This window comes from Urocitellus parryii, chromosome 5 (assembly GCF_045843805.1).
Source record: "Urocitellus parryii isolate mUroPar1 chromosome 5, mUroPar1.hap1, whole genome shotgun sequence".
In the NCBI taxonomy this organism is placed as follows: domain Eukaryota; kingdom Metazoa; phylum Chordata; class Mammalia; order Rodentia; family Sciuridae; genus Urocitellus; species Urocitellus parryii.
The window spans coordinates 132593633-132614211 of NC_135535.1; the positions used below are offsets into that span (position 1 = coordinate 132593633).

The window sequence follows — 20579 nt, forward strand, 5'->3', positions numbered from 1 at the left end:
TGAGGATTCTAAATGACGAGGCAGTATCATACAAAGGGGGGATACATAAAGGAATGGGAATCATTATCAGAAAAAGAACTCATGACCTATGATGGGTCCCTCAGTCTAGTCATTTCCAGTAAAATAAGCTGCTTTCTATTATCATGCTGTTTCTAAGAGACATAGTTACATATAAGATCTTTTCCTACCCAGGACATGTGGGATGTCATCCTCACAGGGAATTATCCCCAAGATCATCACAATAACTGCCAATGAAAATTGAAATTTAAAAATTGAGGCAACCGCTCCATATATATCATTAATTCAATAAATAAGTTAACATTTGGGAGTTGATAATTATTTGTCTAATTAATATATGATAGGTAAATAAAATTCCTAGTTGTTACAGCATTTTTATTTTTAAAATTCAAAATAATAACACAAACAAGAAAAAGAAGTTGCATTTTAAGTTAGATAACTGTATCTTTTTTGGAAAACATAATGAAAATATTAAAAAAAAACTTACTTCATAAAGACTGTTGTTTAGCTATGGATAAGCAGAAAAATGTTCAAATAAAAACAAAATAGAAAATTTTCATGAAGAAAGCATAGTTTTAAAATAATAAATTTGCAAACTTTTATAGTTCTCTGCTAAGATTTCCTAAAGAACTCAGTTTCTCACTAATTGAGAAATCAGATTCAATAAACTAGTGAGCAGTATCAGGAGAAGGCCCACTTGATGTGATCCAAATCTTTCTTTATAAGCACAAAACAATAATTACTTATTCTCTACAAAAACCAGAAAGATTGCGGAGTGTTGAGGGACATATGTAACTGTGTCTCATAATATGCTGTAGTGTTGATCTATAGATCCTTCTCAATCAGGAATTCTTTTATCCCTCTTCACCTATCAAGGTTGTGCATTCCATTAAAATAGGATCTATATGTTTATTCTGTATCTTTAGAACTATCATAGCCATTGATATATTTCATATATAATAATTTGATAATTTTTTAAAAAATTTACTTACTTTACCAAAGCAAAACTGAATAGTGGAAAAACCTAAATAAATGTGATATAAGGAATATGGCAGTTATAGGACATGTGGTTAGCACTGATAACAATTACTTTTGGACTCTTTTAATATAGACTTTAGTCCCAGAAATATATGTACCACATTCCCCGACTCATATATGAATATAAAAAGTTAATCTCATAAAAACTAAGTACAAGAATCTGGGGACAATAAAGGGATGAAGGGATAGAGGGAATATTGGTAAGTGGGTACTGAGTTATGGTTATGAATAAGAAACACAGTTATACTATTGCATACTAGGATGAATACAGGTAGCTATACACGATATATTCTTAAAAGCTAGAAGAAAGGTGTTTGAATATTTTCACTATAAAGAAACAATAAATAAGAAAACAGATATGTTTAACCTGAATTTACACACTGAACAATGCATCCACATATTGAAATATCACATGGTACCACATAAATATGTGTTAATTTTTTGTTTTATATATATTAAAAGGAACTGAATTTAAATTAAAAAAATAAAACAAAGACTTTCAACTTCATAAGTTATGTCAGAGTTTAATAATTCAATTTTTAAAAAATATTCTAGGTTCTAAAATAAACACTTATATTGCTTTCATAACTGTGTACTCATTTTACAATTTTTACTATGAGAAGTCCATTACTAAAAGAGGAATAAGAACCAACTGCTGTTTTAATTATCTTGCTGACATGTCTCTAGATTCATAAGGGTGAATATGAATTAAATTCTAATTATAATATGTGTTTCTGGTTTTTATTTTCTAATCATTCATCCATTATTTAAACATTGAGCTGGGCTAATCTTATCCTCTACTGCTAAAAGCAGATTGACAACCCCCAAGATGAGTGTTTCTAATCTAAATTCCAAAACTGAAACAGAAGCAAAATACAGTAATGATTGGGGTATTCAATTATTCATTTGTGTACTGCAGATTAAAGCAGAGTGTCTGAGAAGGTCTTTACGAGCCTTGCTGACAATTTTCTGTTCAGGGAAATAAGGAATACTCTTGTTCCCACCTAATGCTGAACAAGGTGAGATGGGTCAACCAAGTAAAGAAAATAGTTGGTGGAATAATTAGCTATGTTGTCTTAAGTTTTATAATCATTAAGAATAAAAGACTTTAGAAAAAAACATTTCAAGAGCTTGTAATAAAATGTAGAAAATACTCTGAGCTGAGTTCAGTATAATCCCAGTGGTTTGGGAGGCTAAGACAGGAGGATGGCTTGTTCAAAGCCAGCCTCAGCAACTTAGCCAACACCTAAGCAACTTAGAGAAACATGTAAATAAAGAGAGCTGGGGATATGGCTCAATGGTTTAAACACCCTGAGGTTCAATCACTGGTATCAAAAAAAAAAATTGTAGAAACGTGGATTCCTATGATTTGCTTGTTCAACACATTTCATTTCCGATGAATATCGAATATGTGCCAAATTTTGTGCCAGGGTTCATGAGTACAACAACTGTAGATTTTCTTTGATTTACCATATAAAACGATATTGTTTTGTGGTGGGGAGGGGTCTATATTTTCAAAGGCTAAAAAAATACATGCTGAAGAGTTGAAAAGGGCATAAAAGTCTATTTGCCAGGAGTACTCCAATTATTACAATCCTTCCTTTCTTAATTTCTTAAGTTAACATGTAGTTAAATTATTATAGTTCAAAGACTTTCTGTACCTATGGTGAGAAGAGATGAAGCCCATTATGTAACTCTCATCACCCAAAGACAGCTTGGATCTGAGATCTATTAACTGTTCCAAGAAAAAGGAAAGAAGCTGTACTTGGAATGTGTAATATTAATTAATATTTGATCTTATAATTGGCATCTCTAAGTCATTCTCACTCTTGTATGAACATAATCTAGAAGTGAAATGCTAATGTTTTCAGAATCCAAATTAATCTCTGGAAATACATAACTCTAGCTTATATTAATACTATATTCAAGAAAGGCTAACATTTATTCAGTCAGTACTAACTATTTTGCCCTGATGCATTCTGCCAATGGTGGTATAAATTGTTTTACTGGTATCTTTCTATCTATAAGAAAATAAATAAGTAAACACACACACACATGCACACGCAGAGAGAATAAGCTAGTATATTTCTTTTCTCCTACTTTCTCTTTGTACCCTTTCTTTCCTTTCTTCTTCTCTCCCCACCTCCCCAGTCTCTTTCTCCTTTCTTCTTCCCTTCTGTTATTTCATTCTAAGTATGTATTTATATATTTATCTAGAATTAACGAATGAGCATTATGAGAAGCTTAATTTAGTTTGCAAACTATGGCACACAGAGCAACAATCAAGAAATATGTGTGATCTACCTTGAAGAAAGACACACAATGGGAGGTATGAGTGAGCAGAAAACAATAAAAACAAAACAAATCATGTGATTTGCTCCTGAAGAAAGCTAACCATACATAGTCTGAAGTAACAAGTTATTGCTCTTCTTTTATGTTCAAGTCACAGTTTGCATTAGTTTTGATGTCATTGTTTTTCTTGACATAGTTTTCTGTTCAGTACATTCCATTCCATCATTGATACTGCAAATTATTAATAGGTGCCTACTGTGTCTTTTGCACTGTATTAAATATTTACCAAGAACAAGATGCTTGATACTCAAGTTCTGCTCAAGTTGCCATTTGCAAGTTAGTTTTAAAAAGTGTGAATTCTTTTGTTCAGAATGTTGAGAATGTTTTCTGGAGAAACAGGCCATATAAGTTTTCAGATTTGATCATTGCATAAGACCTTAAAAACAAAATCTCATTGGGATTCTAGACTGATTTCAGAATCCAGAGTAGGAAAAAAAAATGAGCAGAAAAATATTACTACGATGACTACATTTTGCACAATTTAGTGCTTGCAAAATTCTTGTACACATAGTTGCCATTGGGTGATCACATTATCATCACAGAAAGGCTCAGAAATTCTAGCAGATTGCAGGTACAAGCCCACCTTCTCTACATATCAACCTGTGTACACAAATAGATGGCCTTGTGTTTTTTTACAATTGTAGTGTTTTTGTTTTCTCTTTTGGTGTGTGAAGATCTATTTTAATAGTCTTTTGTATTTTTAATATGTTCCTGATATATTTGTCAGATACATTCAAAGTGCTTTCTCATAAAAAATATTGGCTATAATTTTTTTCTGTAAAAAATTATAATTATAAATATAAGTTAATCTATACAAATAATTATATATGCCTGAATACACATTTTATGCATATGTGCCTCTTTATTGTTTTCCTTTTTTATCTTCTGGGCTTTCTGTCTTCTTTCAGAAGTTATTCTTTCTAGACTTACATATTTCCTGTGCCTTTTTACAATTTTTTTGTCATTTATTTTGTACAGTTATTTAGTCATTTCTTAGTTTTTTATTTGAAATAAAGAAAATTAAAAATCATTTCCTTCTAATTTTATTGAAATTACACTTTGTAATTTATTATTTTAATATTTTGATAGGTAAAATTAAAAATTATTTTTCCAGAATATTTTAAGAATAGAACTTTATTTTCTGCAATTCAGATAATCAATGTATTAAGCATAATTTGTTAAATAATATAATGTTTCTACCCTGAAATAATTATTGCATTTTTCAGATTTTAATTTCTATTAAAGGCTTTTGAGACTCTCTTATGTTCCATTAACCAAGTTTTCTATTTCTAATACCAATATAATTTTGTTTCAATTATAATAAGTATGCTAGGTCTAATTTTCAAAAAGTCTCACTTTCTCTCTTTTGTTGGGGTTTGAGTACTGGGGATTGAACTCAGGGGCACTCAACCACTGAGCTATATCCTCAGCCCTATTTTGTATTTTATTTAGAGACAGGGTTTCACTGAGTTGCTTAGGGCCTCTCCATTGCTAAGTCTAGCTTTGAACTCTCAATCCTCTTGTCTCAGCCTCCTGCTGGGATTATAGGAGTGTGCCATTGTGCCTGGATTACTTTCTCTTTATTGAAAATTTTTGCTAAGCACCAACTATATCTTCCCCAAATTTTTAACATACTTTTGAGTTTAAAAAGACTCTATTGAATTTCTGTGGCAATTTTAATACATGTGTTTATTTTTAAAACTATTGCCATTTTTATTATCTAGGAGTTTATATTTCTGAAAAACATACCAAATTTTTGTATTTCCAGACAAGTAAAAGTCAGATATTCTTTTTATGTTATATTCTTAACTCTGAAATAATTTTAAAATACTGATTATGTGAAATATGGCTTTCATAGTAAAATAATAATTTAGCAGCAAAAATCATACGTTTTTAAAAAGTATCCTTATATGTCATTAATGAACATTCATCATTCCTTTTTAATATTGTCAATGAGAAACATCAGGAAGAAAGAACAATTTTCATATTTATATTTCCATAACATTTTTCTTATAAATTTTATTAAGAAAACAGATATTTAGAAATGAATAATCTTATAAGAATATGAGACCATATCTTCTTTTTCAGTCTCTCACTGTGGAAACATTCAAATGCACCCAAAATTGTAAGCATCCACATACCCACCATGTAAATCAATCCACTGAAATTGTCTTACATGTATTTAATCATATATATATATATATATATATATATATATACATTCTACCATATATCCAACAGTATATTTGATTTTTATTTATTTCAACATTAATTTCACATATATGTTCCCCCCTGATCATTTCAATGTGTATATTGGGAAGTAGTATTCAAGATAATTTTATAGCTTCTTTTCTTTTTTTTAAATCATGTAATGCAATTGCACAAAGGTCAATTGTGCATTCACTGAGTTTTGACAAATAAATACACTCGTGTAACTCAGATACATCTAAAGATATAAATTACTACCATTAATTAAGACCATTCCTTCATGTCCATTGAACCTCTACACCACACACAATAGTAATCTGTATTGTCACTTTTTTCTTAAATCATGGATTAGCTTTGTTTAATATTAAAAATAAATCATTCAAGCCATATGTACTATTCTTTATAAAATTTCATTCACACCAATTATCTTTGACATCTGTCCTTGATCCTATTTGCATAGATACATTTTTCTTAATTATTGTTGATCACTGTTCCATTATATGAACATTAAATATTTGTGTGTGCATTTGCAAATGACATACATGGCATATTTCTGCATATATTAAATTTTGTGTAAAAATGCCAAAATTCTCCAAAGGATTGTAGTCTTATCTTTCCATCAAAAAAAGATAAAATTTTCAGTTTCTGCTCTTCCTAACCAATATGCCGTGTTAGCAATCTTGCTAATCAGTCTTTCTAGTGGATATTTACTGGTATTGTTTATAGCTGTTCATTATCTGATGGCTAATAATATTAACTACTTTTTCATGTATGTAAGTGTATGGGACAACTATGTATCATTTTAGTTTGTTCAAATCTTTTGTTCACATTATGTTTGTGTTTTTATATTTAAATGTTTGAGTTGGGAATAATTTCTGTTTCTTTATGTCAGTCTTTTGTGATATATGTGTGTTTTGTGGACATTATTTCCTATTCTCTGTTATATATTCACATTATCAATGGTTATTTTGAAAAAGTGCTCTTAATATTGAAATCATAAGCTATATTTTAAGGCATTTACTAGTTATTACTTTTTTTTACTTTTATTACAATCTTTCCTACTTCAAATTCACAAAGATATTTTCCTTTCAAAGCCTTATGTTTTAGATTTTTTTGACAATAATGTGCCATAGAGATTGAGGCTCATCTTGTTCGTAGATATTGCTAATTATTCTAACATCATTATGGCCTCTGTCAAAAATCAGATGACCACACAAGTAAAAATCCATTTATCTTCTATTTTATTCCATTATTTTGTTATGCCAGCATGATCTTGATTACTATAGCTGTAAGTTTTTTAGATGTCTAACATTGTTTTTCAACTTTTTTTTTGGCAATCCTGGGATCTTTGCACTAGTTTCATAAACCTGAGAAAAACCCAAACAACCTAATGTTCAAGTACTTTGTAGATAAAATATAGATAATTGGAGAGTCCACTTCTTAGTATTAATGATGATTAAGAGATCATCAATTCAGAGTTTTATATACAGAATAATTTTTCATTATGAACATTAGCTTTTTTTACATTATTGCAATTATATGGATAACTAACAAAGAAGATAAATTTAATGTTTTCTTATGACTGCAATATTCTATTTTTAAAGTGTTTTATGACTATAATTTTATTTATTCGGATAACTGAGTCCTGGAGAATTTAAACTGACTTAAAATTTGAAGTAGAATTCATGTATAGTTATTCAGACTCCTACACTTAATCCTCTCATTAGATTGACATAACTCTTGCACATAGTAATTAAGTTTCAGTGAGTTTATACCTGGATTTCACAGACTACTTCTTAGGAATAATTTGCCTGACTTTACATTGTGAGCAACACTTTCAATATAGAGGACACTTTTCTATTTTCCTCCAATTTATAATGTAGCTTCTAGAAGTACATAGTTTCTAACAAATGCCTTGGGAAAATATTATTTACAAAATAGTCAAGGAAATTTATAATTACAAAGTTACCAACCTATTTTGATAAGCTGTCATGGCTAGTAATGCATGATGCTTATTTTTGTTTTAGATCTTTTAAACATTGTATCTAAACCTATTTGTTCTATAGTGTTCTTTGCCTAGTTAACATAATCACATGACTACCTTAATGCAATCCCTTTTAAAAGAGTGATGGAGGGGCTGGGATTGTGGCTCAGCAGTAGAGCACTTGCCTCGCACAGGTGGGACCTGGGTTCCATCTTCAGCACCACATAAAATAAAGGCATTGTGTTGTGTCTATCTACACCTAAAAAATAAATATTTAAAAAAGGAATGATGGAATTGCTTGCACTTAAAAAAAGACAGAGATGATTTTTTTTAATTGTCAAAATGCAGGAAGTTCAACCCTCTTAGAGTTTAGATGGAGGCATAGAGCAAAGTTTCTACAGAATTTGTGGGAAGAAATGAGTATTTTCCCTATTTAGCATTGGACACCTAGAGACAATATTCAGCTCCAGATAATTAACGTGTGCATGTGTGTGTAAATGCAATTATAAACATTTACATTGGATGATTGACATATAATGCATCTATAAATGTTCACAATAAATTTTTCTGTCCAAAATAATGTCAATCAGAAGTTTTTTTGATCTCCATATGTATGATTGCCCTGTAGTGACTTTTGCCCACAAGGAAAAAAATATATATTTGTTTATGTTCAACAGTCAAGAAAGCTTAGAAAAATAGCTTAAATCTTGCTTTAACTGTCATATTCATTAGAAATATTTGGCTACTGCAATGTGTTCATTTGAAAATAGAATTAAGAAATCCTTCAAGTGTTCTAATAATTGTTATTTAATACATTTTTTACTGAAACTCTTCTCCCATAATTAATTTTAAATTATATATATATATATATATATATATATATATATATATATATACACATTACTTTCCTGGATACTGAATATCATTCAAAACCGACAGTGCTACTTCATAGCAATTATATTATTACTTAATGATCAGTATGTTTAATTTTATCAAGACTAACAAGATATGAAATTGGAACTTGTTTAATTCAAAGTCTTAATTACTTCAGCACTTGAGCAATTTGACAATATTGCAAAATTGCCACCACTTTAATAATGTTTTAATATACCCTGTGATGCATTAATATATGTGTATTTAGCAGTTATGTCTTAAGCCAAAAAAATTAGTTTCAGAAGAAATAAAAATATTCTTTTAAAATCTAATTGTATCTTTGACCTCTATTGTACTAAATATCAAAAAACTAAACCCAGTCAATTAGTCAATTTAGTTCTTTTTCCCTGAGCTTGTGTCATTGTACCAAAGGGTTCACACTGTGCAAAAGCATTTGTTCATTGGAAGCTTGCTAGATGCATGTTGGCATTTGCTAAGAGTTTCTTCTCTCACTTCCTTCACCTTAAGTCACTGTTGTTTTCTTCTTTGGCACTCTTGTCCTCAGTTACTCTGAGACATTAATCATTACCCTCCCCTAAACCTATAACATCAAAAGAATAAATACCCCATCACCTTGAACTTTGCCTCAGGGAGCAGAGCAGAGAACTTTTGAGACCAATATGTTGATTTTCCTCCAAGTTTTCTCTATCCAGTAAATTAAAAAGCACTGCTTAAATGGGTGAAATGAGCAACAGATTCTCACTGCTCTCGATAGTTAAAGTTAGTTAAAGTTCAGAGCACAAAAAAAAATTTCATTGAACACACACACACACACACACACACACGAAAAAAATCTCCATTAGGCTAGGAAACTCATCCTTTTGTCACAGGTTTCTGGCTTTTGTGTGTTATCTTCCAATTGTTTTTTTCTTTCTCAGGCTGATCTTACTCACTTTGAACATTTTACTGGGCCAGTAGACATCATTTGGTATAAAAACGTACTATTTAATTAATTTCTAGAGGTAAAATGTGTACCTTAAAAGTTTTCAAGTTCACAAAATTTTACTGCACACTCTTCAAAGTTAGAGCATTAATGATTTTCACTCCAGTTTTCTTCTTTATGAAGCTGGAACTTTTTATTAAGGAATACGTACATTCTAAATTGTACCAATTTATTTATTAGAACTTCATCATTAATATTGATAATATATAAAAGATTTAAAAATGTAAACTCGTCTTGACCTACTTTTATGTGAGCAGAGAAACAACATAAGAAATTGCTACTAAATCATTACAAATGAGAGTAAATAATGAACAAATGAAGATTATATAATGAGCCAAAAAAGTAGATAAGGCAATAAAAAACCATTCTAAAACTCATTTTGGGTTTAAATCCTTGCTTGAAATGGCAAAGATTTTATCTGTGCCTGCCCATTATTTGGTTGGTTGCTTGTTCTCAGTTGACTAATTTAAGTTTATTGCTATTTTCCTCTTTTCTGTCAATATTAAGTCCCAAGTTCTCAATTTTGCAACTAGTTCAAAGGCACAGGTGCATTAAAATAGTTTGAAAATGTTCATCACGATCAGTGCATATATCCTTTATTATCAGTGAGAATAAAGCTACAGATAGCCCTATATAGGACCCTGGGACAATACAGACTATTTTACATGTATAAGCTGTCGTGTAAATAGGACATTGGATACATAATAGACATGGTGCATAGAGGTCAACCTCTTAAAACTCAAGGCAAGATAGAAAGGGACAAAGCTGAATTTCATACACAGAACAATGAGGGCAAGTGGGCATCATTTCTGTATTTGGCTGTGTCCTAGGGTCCTATTTTCTACTGTTGATAATTTGAAATACAGTGCATTCTCGAAATGAAATGACAGCCAATTTCTAGAACATGATTTCATGAATGCATTTCTTATAGTACTTTTCTTAAAAGGATAGACATCTAAAAACATAAAAATTAGTTCAAAGTTACTATAAGTGATGTATGCATTGATCAAGTTTTTATAGCTGTTGCTTATCTGGGACATGGGATAAGTGGGTTAATGATTTTTTTATTTTTGTTTTTTTCATGATTTTTTTGTTCCCTTAGGCTTGAATCACCTACCAGATCCTTGATTATGGAAGCTCCTCGTGGGGTCCAGGTGAGCGCTGCTGCAGGTGACTTCAAGGCTACCTGCAGGAAGGAGCTGCATTTACAGTCTATGGAGGGGGAGGTGAGTCTCCAGGAGAGCCATTGACCCATTTATTGCTGAGTTCTCAGGATCTATGCATGTGGTTCTAGTGTGACATAAATAACTGCTTCAGGAGTAGTAAGCTTAAGTATGAAAATATTAATACTTGAACCTAAAACTTGCTAAAACTAATACTATTTTCTTAAGTTACAGCTCCACTTATTTTCTACTGAGATATTCAGTCACATGGCAATTTAAAATGGGGTATTTCAATTCTTTAAGTCACACCATTAACACATAAACATAATTAATATAATATGTTTAATACTATTATTAACAGTATTAAATATTTTTGGTCTTTTAATTATAGAGATTTATTATTTTCTTCAAAAATTATCATCTGTTCTTTTTCAAAGCTGCCTGGACATCATGGTAGTTGCTCTTTTGTTGGTTTATTTTCAATTCTACCTTAATTATTTTAAATCCTTATACATAATTTATATTCCACACTGTGTATTCTGACTACAATTCCCAAAGTCCTTAAGGTTCTAAATCTATTGTATTGCTGTTCTAGCATATTTGCTTTTTCTTCCTTCATGTGTTTCCTTATTATTTTTTTAACATGAGCTTACAAAGGTCAAGTTGAGAAGAAAAATAATGGAAAAATAATCTGAAGAAGATGCTCTTGGGCATTTCACACCTTTCCAGATGAATGATTAATTAAGTTAATCTTAACTTTCTGCTATTCTCTCAGTTGCTAGTTCAAGATAAATTTCAATTATATATTTTGTTTCCTTTTATAAACAGACTTACCGGCAGGTACATGTTAGCAACTTAGTGATAACACACATAAACAATCCATAAATATGCTTCACAACATTTAAAAAGTACATCTATATATCCTTCTGGTATTTTTTTAAATTACAGTTGCAGGCTACAATATTTTGTCAGCCTCAGAAAAACAGAAATAATTCTTAAAATATCTTGCTTCCTTTTTAAAGAGTTACTCTTTGTCATATAACCATTCATTCAAATTATTCATAGTGAATGTCACATAATAAATATCAGAGTTTATTAACCTCTGTTGTGCTCCTGTTTATGAACCATTTACTTGTGTTCTTTCATTCAATGTGTAAGTAAAATGCTTTGATTCAATTACAGGTTAGCATTTAACTGTCAATTGAATATTATGCTATAAATAAATCATAGGCAAAGATAGGTTTATTTTTATATTAATAAAATGAAATTACAGAAAGATACAACACTTAATATTATTAAAATAACAAATAATTCTGCTATAAAAATAAAATGATATAAAATAATTCTCTTTGCTACATCAACTATGCCACAAATTAATCACTTACTAAACATTATAGAAAGATATAAAGTACCTACATTTGCACAGATTTTTTTACTACTTAATATCAGAACACACAATATAGGCAGGCATTCAAAATAGTGGATTAAAGACAGGATGAAATGGTACATAGAAGTCTTCACTGGAGAATATTCAAAGTAATTTCAAACAGACTGCTGCAAGGAATTTAGATTCATCCCTGAGAAAAACAAGCATCATAACTATACATGGAGTATTATAAGTGGCATACTAGAATATGCAATATAATAACATATCCAGATCATTGAGGAAGACTGTTTATTTTGAAAATTGGTCAAGGCTTTGAGAATGATAAGCCTGCTTTCAACAGGTGAGAATGACGTGAGTGAATTCTTTCTGGGTAAAGAAATGATGGTGGGATATGACTTTGAAACTCAGGGATGCACTTCTGACAACAAGGATGAGTGTCAGAACAAATGGCTTCTGTGGTTTATAGGGCAATATAGAATAGGCATATCACTCTTAGGAACTGGAAAACGAACATGATAATAACTACTTAGAACAACAGGAGGTGCTGATTGAGCCCACCCCCATTGCAGTGACCTGGAGAGGCTCAGGAACACTGTGCCAAAAGGAATCAAAGGGTAACAGCCCTTCTTACTTCTTGATTTATGTTTTTATCTTAAACCAAGAAAATAGAATGTTTTTTTTTTCTTTCTAAAGGCTCCATATGAATGAATATATTGATTATAAATTTTGTCTCCTTTACATGGGCAAAGCTACAGTTTGAAATTTGGAAGGTTATATGGAATGAAGGATTGTCATATGGCCAGATACTGTCCTAAGTAGCCCCTAAATGTGTGTGCTAAAGACCCCTGCTGTGGTTGCACTGCAACCTACACACATCAGGGCCAAGTCCTTCAAGGCTCACTGCTCTGCTGAAGCCCACAGTGATGTTTTTTTTTTTTCTGAAGCTGCCACCTGCAAGCTTTAGCCTTACCTTACGAAACAACTACTCTGCACGTATTCACCCAGGCCACAGCCACTCAAGAAACAACTAGTTCCATAAATGTAAACACCAGAGGTGTGGCTTGGTGTTAGCAAGCCCCTGCAAACCATCAGGTCTAACTAGCAACACTAATTATCTGTACTTACTAATGAATTCACAATTCACAGAATCTTGCAATGATTTTATCAATCACACATGAGCCTCATTTTCTACATGTTCTTTAGCTTTCCTTATTCCTCAGCTTATTATCTACATCTCAATATGTCTTGGCTTAAAAACCAGCTCCAGGTGGTGCTTCTAGACGGTATTTCATTTCTTCTAAATGAACTCATCTCCACATTTGCAGACCTAAATATCACAGATCTGGAGCTTGCCCCTGTAATATTTTTGGCCTTCTTAAAGCTTGAGAATGTTTGGTCTCAGCAAGCATACCCATTTCTAAAAAGTTGTGAAGAATGGATAAAGAAACTGTGGTACATATGCACAATGGAATATTACTCAGCATTAAAAGAGAATAAAATTATGGCATTTGCAGGTAAATAATGGAGTTGGAGAATATCATGCTAAGCAAAATAAGCCAATCTCAAAAAAAAAAAAAAAAAAAACAAAGGCCAAATGTTCTCTCTGATAAGTGGATGGGGGTAGGTTGTGGGGAGAGTGGGGAAACTTTGATTAGGACAAAGGGGGTAGGAAAGATGGTAGAAAGTGATGGACATTATTACCTTAGGTACATGCATGTGACTTTACATTGTGTACAACCAGAGAAATGAAAACTTGTGATCCATTTGTGTACAATGAATCAAAGAGTATTCTAAAAATAAAATAAAATATTCTTTATTTTATTTTCAAATAAAAAATAAATAAAACAGAAAGTTTTGAGGAAAAGGGACTGAATAATACCCACTTGCTCTCTCTCAAAGTCAGCTAGTGAAAGGAGTCATCCCACTTCCTCTGTGGAGGAATAAGACTACCCAGCCTAAAATGTGTAACAACTCTTGTTTCACTCCTTTATGTCCCTTAGCAAGGAAAAATGGAGCAAGGAGAAATGAGGACCAACACTCACACTTTCAAAGTGGATAGCCATGTTCTTTTATTTAGTTTTGTGCACTTATTACTTTGGCTTCAGAAAAGCAGATATTTTCTTTAAAAATTAAAACAGAAGTCAATTCAATCTCTTTGCTTTCCTATCCTTCAGTCAGACATAGATATGGAGTAATGTATTTTAACATTTCACAAATGTTTAATGTGCCTTCGTAACTTTGATCACTGCTGGTAAATGCCACCATTCATTCATTTGATGATTCATTATTTTATTCAATAGCTATTTGTATTATGTGAAAATGTATTTCTAGGTCAGACATCCTGAGAAGTTACAAAAACATATTTTTAAAAAATCAGCCATGATTCTACTTCTCTAAGGAGGATACAGTTTAGTAGGGGAAGTATAATAAATGAATAAAATTATATATTGAATGACCAGCACCATAAAATACCAAAAATAATTAATTCCAATGGGATGGTCAAATGAGAAAAGCCATTCCATCTTAGATTATTAAGGAAGATTCTTGGTGGAAAAAAAAAAGCATATGAACTTGGCTTTCATGGAGGGTGTACTAGTACACTACAAAAGAAAGACACTTCTAAGGTTAAGGAGGAGCATTATGTCACTCAGCACACACTAGTACAGTTCATTGCCCTGATCTGTAGCTAAGAACTAAAGTCAGACCTGACCCTCATGGATCACTTTCAAGTAGAAGAAATAATGAATGAACAAATACAAACTTAATATAGTAGTATTAAAATTTTGTTACTATAGAAACAAACAGTTGTTAAATAGAGATTAAAGGATTAGTGTTATTTTAATACAGTTAATAATTTCTGCAGAGGTGACCTTTTAGCGAACATTGGAACAAATTTATAATTAAACCAGTCTGAAATATCTATGCCCTTAGTATAGTAATCCTTTTTCTAGATTATTTATACTTTGCAATAGATTCCCACAATTCAAAATTTTTTTTGAGTATAAAAAGATCAACAGTGGAAATCACTCTCCACCCTTGTTCCCAGTCACTCAGTTTATATATATCCCCACTTATGAGCCTTTGTAACAAAGTATTTCAGACTAAGGAAATAAAGAGTAAAATAGCTCTGAAGTCAATACTTTTGGTATGTTGGAGAAAGTGCAAGAACTGGGGAAAGGAGAATTGCAGGAGATGGTGCTGAGGAGTTTGGGCAGCTGGTGCAAGTCTCTGGGAGACTTTTAGAGAGTTGTGAGTGCTTGGTTGGTTTGATTTGCATTTTTTAAATATTTACCCTACCAGCCAGGCATGGTGTTGCAGGCTTGTAATCCCGGGCAAGGGAGGCTCTGAGGGAGAATAGAGTTCAAAGCCAGTCTCAGCAACAATGGTGAGGCACTAAGCAAGTGAGACTCTGTCTCTAAATAAAACACAAAATAGGGTTGGGGATGTGGCTCAGTGTTTGAGTGCCCCTGAGTTCAATCCCAAGTACCAAAAAAAAAAAAAAAAATGACATACCCTAGCAGTATGTAAGATCAATGACAAACGGACAGGAATGGAGTCATGGAGTCATAAGGCCAGTTCAACGGAGTATTGCAAGAGTCCTATTAAGAAATGAATGAAACTCCCATAAGGGCAAAAGGGGAACAGGGAGAACTGCCAGTTAGGCAGTAATCAGGTCATAACAATAGAATTAAGAAATTGATGGAGAGAGTTGTTTCTTTGTTCATTGAAATTCATGATTCAATTTTTCTTTCTTTGGAATTTTCCCCAACCATGTCAAAACCATATGATGCATGTAATCAGCTGTTCCTGAAGGTAGGAGACTATGATTAAGAATAGTGAGATAATTTTCCAAGAAAAAGATTCAGCAAAGTGGGTTTCAAATGCATGTAATATATTTCATGGAAACTTCAATTCTGACTCTACATAATAATTATCTCTTGTTAATTGGGCCGATGATCTACTTGAGATAACTTTGGAGTATGAGTCAACATGATTTTCTTAGTATTTTTAAAAATAGACCAGAAAGTATCTTTTTTTCTTCAATTGCCCATTTCTTCAGTAATGTCATCTTTATTGACATCTTTGGGGGTATTTTTGTACATTCTTTATACTATGCAAAATCAAGAAGTTAAATCGAGAGACTATGGAAATCATTAATTTTCCATGGTGTTTAAAAAACTGGATGGGCCCCTTGAGCAGATTGTACAATATTACTTTTCAGATTGAGGGCTTTCTGTCAAAATGCACCAGCTCTCAAAGGAGGAGACAGCTGCAGAGTGTTTGGACCATACTGGAGGAATGTAATTTGTTTGTTCAACAAAGCATGGCAGCTAGACCAGGAGAATTGTCTGTAGTTCAGTCTCTCTTATCAGACCATGTTGCAAGCTCTGGGGGGATGGAGGAGGTTGAAATGAATTAAAATGAAATCTCTTTTCCCCCTAGATATTTTTAAATGCAGATACCATCCAGCTGGGAAATCTACCGACTGGCTCCTATTCATCTTCTTCAACCAGCTCCTCAAGTTCTCGATAGACAGTGTATGAACTCTGTGTCTGCCCCAATGGCAAACTCTACCTTTCTCCAGCAGGGGTAGGTTCCACTTGTCAGTCCAGTAGCAACATCTGCTTGTGGAGCTGAAGTGACTGATTTCTCCTCACACCAGAATAGCCTTTTGTTCCTGTCCGTCTGCTTCACACTTCTGCTCGGTTTCCCTTGTGATCAGTCCAGAACTTCTTCCGATGGTCCACAGAGCGACTTCTTCCAGTGTAAGCAGGGATCCGCCACCACCTTCTCTTGTGATTTACCAGACTGCTCAACACAGAGAACGTGAGTGACATAGCAGTGGAGACGTCATCTTCAACAGGAAAACTGGATCATAACTTTTGCTCAAAAGGGAGAATAACATAGGTGCCTTTGCTACATGAAGTGAAGCACACAGTTTTAGATTTTTGCAGAACCTAGATATGAACTGCACATAAATATACATCACATAGATGAAATTCCCAGTATCCAATGGCAAGATGAAATGGTTAACCCTGTAAGAAAACTAATTCTACAGTTTGAAAGCACAATTTTCCATTCATCTTTTTGGATGTAAACTTTTATCCCCGAATTTTAAAATTTTGAAGCATTATGTAATGCTTGCTTTACTAAAAATTAAATTCGATACATGATTTTTAACAAAAAAAGACAGAATCCCTCCCTGAGTTTTGTTTCTTTAAATCCAGTGTGTTGTTACTCTTTGTCTACTAAGTCTAGAATTTTGTAGATTAGGTAATTTTGAAAGCACTCAGCAATATAATCTTTACAGAATTAACAAAATGCCATTATCCTGTCGTTTGTCATATCTGGATGGCCTTATATAGTATTTACTTGGCTATTGCATGTGACATATTTGCTTTTAACAAAACATCTAATTTATTGCAAGATAAGATAGGATTAAGAGGGAAATATCAATGATGTGGAATCCATAGATCATTTCCTTAAAAATTCACATGCTACCCTTTACACCTAAATTTTAATAGTACAGTTTTTGTTTGCTCCATTCACTTTATACTTGACTTGGATTGCTAAAATTAAAAACATCCTCTAAATAAATACTAATATGATGCATAATGCTGAGAATGGATTCACTTTCCATTGGGATATCATCTTCAGAGATTTCACTTTTTAAAATTGAAGGTTTAAGGAGATTATAAATTAAATAAAAAAATTCTGACTGAACACTACAAAAGACAAATGTTAATAAACATGCTGAAAGCGTTGTTTACTCTTTTAGATTCATATTTTAAGAAATTTAGTCACATTTATATTCAGTCGCAAACATTTAGTCACTTTTATTAAAATGTCAAGCTACCCTGACCTCAGAAATCTAGCTCCTTCCATTCTTCACTGTTTTTTTGTAAATTAGCTTCTAATAAATAATTCCAGAATGATGTAGATTTGTTTATCATAATACTCCTTAACTCAAATTCTTGCAACCTACAGAATCCAAGAATGTAAATCTATATTAAATATTTCCTATTATGGGAAGATGACTTAATTACTGTAAGGTAAGTTCTTCATTTTCACACATCAATCACTCTGTTCACCCCTATACACACTATTAACAAATATGCTCAAGTTTCATTTTGGGGGTTCTTGACTGTTTCCATATGAAGGAGCAAAATGGGAGACTGTAATTTATCAAAGTAATCTGGTTGTGAGAAAATCACGTAACAAAATCATCAAAGTAAACTATTTGGTCAGAATTATCTTGTCTGGATAGTAATCATTTCTAGTAATTGAAAAAATTCAATTTCACTGAATGCATTCTTACTCAACAGAAGGGTCTGGAATTCAACTATTTCAATGTTATTGTTTTTAAATAGGAATTTATCTGCATTTGAGGGTTATTATATAAGTCTTTAAATAAATATTGAAATAAGAATTACAACATACAATTGCTTAAAAATTTACAACAGTTTTTGTTGAAACATTAGAATTTTGTATGAGAAATTCATACAATTAAGACTTTGGAAAATACTCAAATTATAACACAAGAAATTTTGAGAAATTATGGGTGCTAATTACTATATTATGTCAAGCAAAACATTTTTCTTTAATTTGAGACATATTTGAGCTTTAGTCATCTAAATTAAAGTAATTAAGAAGTTTCTTAGTCAAAGGGGTACAATTCTATTGATGAATAATTGGCCCTATTTCTAAAATCTTCTACTAATAGTTGAGCTGACATAAGCAATCTGAGAATACCTGCAGGATTCTGTTTACTTAACAACAAAAACATTAAATGTCTTCTGAGGTTCCTTCCAGCTCTAAGATGTTCTAGTTATCAGAAAAAAAATATTATAAAAGCTACAGGGGAACACTGAAAATTTAAATTACATATCATAAGTGATGAGAAGTTGACAAGTATGATCAGAAGAAGGGAGATAGAAACCAACTCCAGGGGAAAGACTGTCAGATTTTCAATTCAAAATTATAATAAAAATACAGATAGAATTTGAAAGTATACACCCGTTTGAGAGATTTAGATTATGTCCAGATGATATAAAAATATTTGTTCAGTTTAAGAGAAAAAAATTGATACAGAGTACTTTCTACACATCACTAATTTGTTGGAATTACATGACTGTATTACATTCCTCAGGATCTAAGATGCAGTCTGAGTTCAGGCTTCTGTTAAAAATCTTAGATGATTGACCCTAGTAGTACTTCATTTCCTAATGCAAATGACTTGTTTCTTCCTTGACACATTAGGTCCCTCAATTACAGACTACCCAAACAGATTCATTATCTATTAACTTTTTTTTAAGTTAGAGCATATGTACCTAAAATTCAGTTTACTTGGATGATGCAAATTTCATCTTATCTAAATCACACTCAGAAAAGTAAATCCTTTAAAGTATACTATATGAACCCTACTCAGCTGTAATAGTTTAGCTTAGAAAGTCAGGAAAAAAGAAGAAACAAAGGGGTTTGGGAGTATTCTTGGCCTTTAAATTATTTGCCAGAAATGGATAAACTGAGATGTATTTGAGTTCAGTTTTGGCGGGTCAAAAAGACAAAAAGAAGACATTCTTTTTTTTTTCCTTTCCGGATATTTCAATAAAACACTTCAAAAAATAACAGCACTTCTAAATTTCCTGATTATTTTAATCTAATTTCTACACTGTACTTTTTGGTTCTATTTTTTTCATATTTTATTATGGACCATAAATTTCATAATCTACTATATAATTATTTATCTAAGAATTTTAGACAATTACATACTTCAAATTTTAATGTTAACTTGGAAATCTTTATTTACACTATCCCAAATCTCTGAAAATAAAGTCAGGAATTTTTCAATTCTGGGTTTAGCCCTAGCTGATCATGTAAACTTCCTTAAGAAATATATTTAATTCTCTTGCCAGTTTACTTATCTCTGAGAGGGATATTTTAAATGAAGTGTTTTCCTTGGTCACTTTTATTTCTGAATTTTAATGGTTCTTTTAGAGAAGACTCAGCCAATCTTCAGCCTGGTTTAAACTAGCATTTGTGATCATCACATGTTCATTAAAGAGATGCTAATAAATGTTGAAATACAAATCTTTTCATCTCCCAACCTTTTCATCCTGTGCTCCATTTTTCGCTCTTACTATTTGTACATTGAGGTCACTTTGAGAAAATCATGTTTGATTGACTGTCTTCAAGAATACAGTTCATATTAAAAAGGATAAGTGTGTATTTGGGTCTCATTCAAAATAACTCTTTAGGAAGTTAATAGAACTATTTACCAATGTAAGTATTTTGTCAACTGCTTTGTTTTTATCTCCATCATGCTAAAAGGAATTGGTTTTTTGAAGAAAAGATCTTTTTATCACTAAAGTCAATTGCTGAGCTTTTTATAATGTGTTATGTCATTCAAAATTTCTGCATACTCTACTACTTTAGTGGTTCAATTGGACAGTGCCTCATAGAAAAATAAAACTCCTAATGAATTATGCCATTGCCAACATGCTATCTCTGTATGAGGCAGTAATAATCTGGAGAGTTTCTAATGCATATAAA

The 20579-nt window shown here is 31.8% G+C and overlaps 2 pseudogenes; one reads left to right on the plus strand and one right to left on the minus strand.

The window, feature by feature from the left end:
- Nucleotides 1–16664, plus strand: part of LOC144255052 (zeta-sarcoglycan-like) — a 135086-nt pseudogene extending 118422 nt beyond the window's left edge.
- A 53-nt stretch (nt 16665–16717) lies between these two features.
- LOC144255053 (tRNA methyltransferase 10 homolog A pseudogene) overlaps nt 16718–20579 on the minus strand; it is a 29292-nt pseudogene continuing 25430 nt past the window's right edge.